Source organism: Vipera berus (assembly GCF_964194415.1).
Source record: "Vipera berus genome assembly, chromosome: 2".
NCBI classification, from domain to species: domain Eukaryota; kingdom Metazoa; phylum Chordata; class Lepidosauria; order Squamata; family Viperidae; genus Vipera; species Vipera berus.
This window is the reverse complement of record NC_138203.1, coordinates 279,934,114-279,941,850: the sequence shown is the minus strand read 5'-3', so window position 1 is coordinate 279,941,850 and position 7,737 is coordinate 279,934,114.

Here is a 7,737-nt window from a genome sequence, read left to right as displayed (position 1 = left end):
TGTTCTCTGCTAATGAAGCATGGCTCACTAGGGAAGAGGGAGGAGGAAGTCCATCAAGCAGAGATGGCAGCCAAAATAAAGCTTCTGCGAATTGAAGGAGAAGAAGCCGTTGCCCTAGCAAAGCTGAAGATCTATGAACAAGCAGCGAAGAAAAACACCAATGCGGAGTGCTCCATCCCAAAAGAAGTGAAGGCTCCGATAGAGCGCACCAGTCAATATGTGTTAAAGCAAAATGTTTGCAACGATGCAGAGCCATCTTCCACACTGCCTACAAAAATCTTAGACATCCCAGAACCACAAAGGCCTGCACTCCTTCAACACTGCAGCACAAGTGCATCTTCTGCACTTCCCACAAACATCATAGAGACCACAGAACTGCCAGGGCCTACACCACTTCTTCTTCAAAACAACACAGGTGCGTCAGCTATGCTCCCTCCAAACAGCACAGAAGCTCTGTGCCTGACAGAGCCTACACCTCTCCTCCAAAACAACACAGGTGCGTCAGCTGTGCTTCCCACAAACACCGCAGAAGCTCCGCGCCTGACAGAGCCTACACCTCTTCTTCAAAACAACACAGGTGCGTCAGCTGTGCTTCCCACAAACAGCACAGAAGTCCTGTGCCTGCCAGGGCCAACACCTCTTCAACAAAGCAACACGGGTGCGTCAGCTGTGCTCCCGCCAAACAGCACAGAAGCCCCGCGCCTGACAGAGCCTACACCTCTTCTTCAAAGCAACACAGGTGCGTCAACCGTGCTTCCCACAAAGAGCACAGAAGTCCCGCACCTGCAAGGACCTACACCTCTTCAACAAAGCAGCACAGGTGCATCAACCGTGCTTCCTACAGACAGCACAGAAGCCCCAAGCCTGCCAAGGCCAGCACCTCTTCAACACCCAGACACAGGTGCGCCAACACCTCAAATTGCATTACCTCTTGCCAGTGACAACATAATTTCCAGCAATGATCAATGGTTGAATCAACAACCAGCACAAATTTTAGAGATTACACCACAGCTAAATGCTCCTGCAACATCATTCTATCCTGGTGTACCTGATCCTTATTCACCAGAGAACTCCCACACCCAAGAGGTCCCACAAGTTTCTTCAGCATCAAAGAGTGAGAGACCAGACCTTCCTGAGTACGCCAAACACGCGACTCGTCGAGAGCTCACTGCCAATAGCCTCTCAAAGTTTAATGACCATCCAGAAGACTTCAGATCCTGGAAAACAATCTTCAAAGCGGTTGTTGGTGATCTCAACCTTACCGCCAGAAAGGAACTCGACCTACTCTTTTCCTTTCCCCTATCCTCATATTTTTGTAGGTTTATAAGTCATCATGTCTGGACGAACAATGAACCCAGCTTCGACTTCGCTGAATCCAGTGTGCCTGCTCCATTACCATCACCAAGGTATGATAACACAGCAGCTCAACACAGAGACTCACGTGGAGCTGTGTCTACAAGAAAGATGGACATCTCACTTCCTGTATCATCTCCTCCTCTATGGAGTGATTCAGGTGGTAGCATTTCACCTCCTGTACCATCCTCTCCTCTTTGGAGTGATTCAGGTGGTGGCAACTCACATCCTGTACCACCTCCTCCTAAATGGAGCAATTCAGGTGGTAGGGACGAATACGCTACAGGTGCTGTGCTTCATATGGCCATTTTGCCAAACATTGAAAAGCCTTTGACAAGTGCACAGAATGCGATAGCAACAAACACGATACAGCTACGCATCCTGATCCACTTCCAGGAAATCCACAGCAACCACCTGTATCCAACCCTGCTTCAAGTTATGGCGGGGAGCAGCATGGCGGGGAGCATCAATGTCATGCTCCAGTCACCAACGTTTCATCTTCACCCAATCTCCAAGCTAGAGACCTTGTTCTGTTTAAGGACCAACGAGCTCAAGAATCGAAAGGCACTAAAACCTCCATAAGACCCTGGAAGACTGAACTCGTTGCTTTCCCTGTGGAATCCTGACTTCAAGAAGAAAAGTGCCTTCAACCTGATCCAGACTATTGAAGCCTGAAAAGGCAATTGTTCTTGTTGCAATATATATGCATGTTCTTTTATATCTTTCAGGTCTTGAACACAACAAGCAAAACCTCAGCCTGAAATGGCAGTTTTATTATCGCAATATGTATGCATGTCTACTTATATATCTCAGGTCTTATGTCCTATATGGACACATGTTTACCTCTTATATCTCTCAGGTTTTTATGCCTCATATATCATGTTTATTTTTTATATCCCTCAAGTTTACATTTATATGTATGCATGTTTATTTTTATATGTTTTTCTCAGATATATTACTTATATTTCTTAGGCGTTTTCTGACAACAACAAACCTCAAACGTGTATTCGCATTTGCATAACTACCGTTATGGGATTTTATATGGTGGTATTATGAAATACCAGACGGGGAGTGTGCTGCCACCACGTGGCTGGGTGGAGAAATCACAATGTGGGCAGTCAGACCCTCCTACCATATGATGTATTTCCTTTCCCCTCCCCTTTCTGGGATGGACTTCCTCCTCCCTCTTCCCTAGTGAGCCATGCTTCATTAGCAGAGAACATGGGGTCCCAATATGCAGACCCTGGGAGCATTATCATCTTCTAACCTTGGAGACACCTCGGGAATATCTTGGAAATGCTGTACAACGTCAACTGAATTGCAATAAAGGTATTTCTATATAAAAGGTGTTTCTACGAGTTTAAACTATCTGGAGGGACCTGTTAAAGTTAATTATATCTGCTTACACAGACCATAGAAGTCTTACAAGAGATTAATTAAAGCACAACACGTCGTTCCAGAATAATTATAATATTATAAGGATATGTGTATAAGTATTTGGTATGCTCTTTAAATTTCTCAAAAACTTGCTGTCAAATTATCACACCAAATGGGAACAAGAAACTAGGGTATTAGTCATAACTTTATTTAATGTTACTTCCACATAAATGTTTGTTTGTTTAAAAAAATGGAAAACGTAAATACTTCTAGAAGCTTTTCAAGCCAGATTTGTTTCACAACCCTTCCCAAATTTTATCACATCAGTTTTTTACTTCTATTTTTATTGTTTCTATTTCAATTATTTGGTGGGTGTTCCTTTTTATTTTGTGGGGTTTTATATCATGGACATTTTTTGTTTTATATTCTGAGTAATCTGCCAAGAGTCTTTTGATTGGGATGGGGGAGGAAGGAAAGAAGGAAGGAAGGTGTTCAAATCCATCCTCAGCTATGAAAACTCTGGATGACTGGGGTCAGGGCTTTTTTTGTCATAGAACGCTCAGAACGGAGTTCCGGCACCTTTTTTGGATGGAACCTTGTAGGGTAGGCATGGCGGGGTTGTATGATATGTGTGAGTTCCGGCACCTTTTTCTTTTACAAAAAAAGCACTGACTAGGGTCATCCGGGTTTGTAATTGGAGAGGGGAATAAATTAAGCATAAGAAAAAGAACAAGATATTCTGAGAAACGATGGCTGGACGGACTGCTGCTTTTATGCATTTTCCCCCCCTCAGTCACCTAGAACTCATCAGAGCAGGATGGGTTTTTTTTTTTTAAAAAAGTAAGGCTCCAGCAGCTAAAATAAACAGGTGATAAGGGGGAAAAAAAGGTGGCTTTGGACCCCTTTGGAAAGAAAAACGCCCCATAAATCCGATCCGTACTCACTGAGACCTTGAAAGCCCCCTGGAAGTTTTAACTGCATCCAGTTTTGGTCACCACGATGTAAAAAAGATGTCAAGACTCTAGAAAGGGTACAGAGAAGAGCAACCAAGATGATTAGGGGGCTGGAGGCTAAAACATATAGGGAACGGTTGCTGGAATTGGGTATGTGTAGTTTAACGAAGAGAAGGGCGAGGGGTGACATGATAGCAGTCTTCCAATATCTCAGGGGCTGCCCCAAAGAAGAGGGAGTCAAGCTATTCTCCAAAGCACCTGAAAGCAGGACAAGAAGCAACGGATGGAAACTAGTCAAGGAGAGAAGCAACCTAGAACTAAGGAGAAACTTCCTGACAGTTAGAACAACTAACCAGTGGAACAACCTGCCTCCGGAGGTGGTGAATGCTCCAACACTGGAGGTTTTTAAGAAGAGACTGGACAGCCATTTGCCTGAAATGGTATAGGGTTTCCTGCCTGAGTAGGGGGTTGGACTAGATGACCTCCAAGGTCCCTTCCAACTTTATATTATATTAACCCTGCAATGGGGCAGGGTGGGAGGCAGCAATCAAACTGAAAACCAGAACGATGTGGAAGGGGGGGGGGTGTTTAACTGCACACTCCCCCCCCCCGGCAGCTTGTTCTGCCCAGGCGCCCCCTCCCCACCTTGCCTCTTCTTTGCAGGGATAGCTCAGATCTTCTTCTTCTTTTTGGGGGGGGGGCGTTCCCAGCGCTCTTCCTACCTCCCTGCTTCTCTGCAGCTTTGCTTTGCCCAAATGCACAAGATGGGGGGGAGACCCACCAGTGGATGTCCCTTCGTTAAATGGGGATCCCCAAGGGACAGATCCCCCCCCTCGCGCCCCCCCCCGTCTCACACACACACACACACACACACACCAGAAAGCCCCAGGAGCATTCAGACGAGACCGGGAACGGGAGGAGCATTTGGCGCTCCCTTTTTTCCTGCCCACCCCCCACCCCCAGTACCCAACCTCCACCCAAATTTTCTTCCTCTCTAGGAATCCATCGCCCTTATTTAACTCTTTCGAGTACCAGAGGAACAAGAGGCTTGTTGAAATAGGAGGGGAAAAGGGGGGGAGAAGCAGGATTCGCATCACCTAATAATAATAATAATGTTGGAAGGGACCTTGGAGGTCATCTAGTCCAACCCCCTGCTAAGGCAGGAAACCTTATACCATTTCAGACAAATGGCTGTCCAGTCTCTTCTTAAAAACTTCCAGTGTTGGAGCATTCACAGCTTCTGGAGGCAGGTTGTTCCACTGGTTAATTGTTCTAACAGTCAGGAAGTTTCTCCTTAGTTCTAGGTTGCTTCTCTCCTTGACCTCTGTAAAACACCCCCCCCCCATAGGTGATCTAAGTCGGGCAGATGCAGCTGGGCTTGGTTGGTGCGAAGTTGTAAGGGCTTGCCCTTCAGACGTTGTGGGTCACTTGTCTGAAATGGGGTAGATCAGGGGGTAGGCAACCTCGGCTCTTTTATGACTCCTGGACTTCAACTCCCAGAATTCCTGAGTCAGCTGACTCAGGAATTCTGGGAGTTGAAGTCCATGAGTCAGCTGACTCAGGAATTCTGGGAGTTGAAGTCCATGAGTCAGCTGACTCAGGAATTCTGGGAGTTGAAGTCCATGAGTCAGCTGACTCAGGAATTCTGGGAGTTGAAGTCCATGAGTCAGCTGACTCAGGAATTCTGGGAGTTGAAGTCCAGGAGTCATAAAAGAGCCGAGGTTGCCTACCCCTGGTGTAGAAAGAATAGACAGAATTGGAATAAACCTCTAAGGTCCCTTCCAATTCTGTTACTCTGTCCTGTTCTATTCTTCCGAGCTTTAAATAAACCAGGGCAGCGTTTCTCAACCTTAAGCAATTTTAAGATCTGCGAAACTCAGCTCCCAGAATTCCCCAGTCAGGCATGGGGAATTCTGGGAGGTGAAGTTCAGCTCTCTTAAAAGTTTGCCAGGGTTGAGAAACGTTGATTTATTTTATGCTAACCCAGGAAAGAGGGAAATTCACAAGGCCGGATACATAAATGCCACAGAAACATTGTGCCTCAGGCTTCGAAGGACTTCAGCACTTTTCTAAAGAAATGGGCTCAAAAGAGTGCATGCACCAAACATCTGAAGGCAGGGGTGATGGGAGTTGTAGTACTAAGGCCACCCAGAGAGCAGGAATGGGGTAAGTTGAGAAGCATCAAGTCCTCTTCCTATCCTGCTTCTTTAAGTCACTTCTATTCTATTCTATTCTATTCTATTCTATTCTATTCTATTCTATTCTATTCTATTCTATTCTATTCTATTCTATTCTATTCATAGAACATCATAGGGAAGAGGATCATGGCTTACACAATTCTGATTACTGTAGGTAGAGACCCATCATGTCATTTAAATACGTCCTCTAAGTCCTTTAGGGATGCGGTGGCTCAGTGGGTTAGGACGCTGAGCTTGCAGATCGGCAGTTTGGCGGGTCGAATCCCGAGTGCCGCGTAGCAGAGCACCTGTTACTCGTCCCAGCTTCTGCCAACCTAGCAGTTCGAAAGCGCGTAAAAACGCAAGTAGAAAAATAGGGACCACTACGGTGGGAAGGTAACAGCGTTCCGTGCGCCTTTGGCGTCTAGTCATGCCGGCCACATGACCACGGAGACGTGGTCGGACAAGCGCTGGCTCTTCGGCTTTGAAACGGAGATGAGCACCGGCCCGTAGAGTCGGAAACAACTAGCACGCATGTGCAGGGGAAACTTTACCTCTAAGGCCTTTATGGCTGTTCTGCCAAGTGCTGGAGTGGGGCTTATTTCTTGATTGTGACTTCCTTTACTGTTGATGGTTGATGCTAAAAGGCAGAAGCTGTTCACTACTTTGATATCTTCATTGCCAGTTCAAAAGGGGTTTGTTTGTTCTACCTTTTGTCCTCGCTCAGTCGGTCTTCTTTGTATTAAATTCTAGACCCCGCTGATTTGTACAGCTTGTCTTACATTGTTGTCTGGAAAGAATAGGCCTGAGAGTTGGCAACTGAAGCAATCATTGTCATCAAAATCAGGTAAAAATCAATGCAGAATTTAAAAAAAAAACAACCACGGTTGAACGGTTTCCGCCCAGTGTGAATTGTTTGGCCAATCCAAACACTGGTACGGTCTCTCTCTCGGGGTTTGGATCCTCTGATGGTAAATGCTTCTACTGAAGCTCTTTCAGCATTGGCAGCTGCCATTCTCCTAGGGCACAGGTCGGCAACCTGCGGCTCCGGAGCCGCATGTGGCTCTTTGAGCCGTCTCTTGCGGCTCCCAGCCGCCCGGTGCGCGCGCACCTCTTCCAACGGGCAGTGGTGCGCGCGCACCTCTCCAAATGGAGAGTGGCACCGCCCGTTTGGAGAGGTGCACGCGCACCTCCCCGAATGGGCGGAGGTGCGCGCGCACCTCCCCAAACGGGCAGCGGTGCCGCTCTTTGAGGAAGCTGCCGCGGCCCGTCTGTGAAGCTGCCGAAAGCGGCAGCTTAGCAGACGGGCCGCGGCAGCTTCCTCAAAGAGCGGCGCCCCTGCCCATTCCGAGAGGTGCGCGCGCACCTCTCCGAACGACCGGAGGTGCGCGCGTACCTCCGCGCGAATGGGCAGCGGTGCCGCTCTTTCAGGAAGCCCGCCGCGGCCCGTCTGTGAAGCTGCCGAAAGCGGCAGCTTAGCAGACGGGCCGCGGCAGCTTCCTCAAAGAGCGGCGCCCCTGCCCATTCCAAGAGGTGCGCGCGCACCTCTCCGAACGACCGGAGGTGCGCGCGTACCTCCGCGCGAATGGGCAGCGGTGCCGCTCTTTCAGGAAGCCCGCCGCGGCCCGTCTGTGAAGCTGCCGAAAGCGGCAGCTTAGCAGACGGGCCGCGGCAGCTTCCTCAAAGAGCGGCGCCCCTGCCCATTCCGAGAGGTGCGCGCGCACCTCTCTGAACGACCGGAGGTGCGCGCGTACCTCCGCGCGAATGGGCAGCGGTGCCGCTCTTTCAGGAAGCCCGCCGCGGCCCGTCTGTGAAGCTGCCGAAAGCGGCAGCTTAGCAGACGGGCCGCGGCAGCTTCCTCAAAGAGCGGCGCCCCT